The sequence below is a fragment of the Penaeus monodon genome, chromosome 24 (genome assembly GCF_015228065.2).
Source record: "Penaeus monodon isolate SGIC_2016 chromosome 24, NSTDA_Pmon_1, whole genome shotgun sequence".
NCBI classification, from domain to species: domain Eukaryota; kingdom Metazoa; phylum Arthropoda; class Malacostraca; order Decapoda; family Penaeidae; genus Penaeus; species Penaeus monodon.
In genome coordinates, this window is record NC_051409.1 from 35,688,958 (window position 1) to 35,689,215 (window position 258).

The window sequence follows — 258 nt, forward strand, 5'->3', positions numbered from 1 at the left end:
GACACTTGTTCGAATTCTTAGAGTTCTTTTTTAACGCTTTCTCCTCTGCCTAAATATTAAAAGCAAAAACTAGCACTCTCTTTTTCTTCTTATTTTGTCTCTTCAGTTTCTGTATATCTTATGATGCAAAAATCGGCTTGGATTTCTCATTTATCCACCTTTTTTTTTAATACCCGAAAATCTGAAAGTGGAAAAAAAATACTGGCCGGAGCTACCGAATCTTAGGGTGCACACACAAATAAAGCTGATTACTCCCCA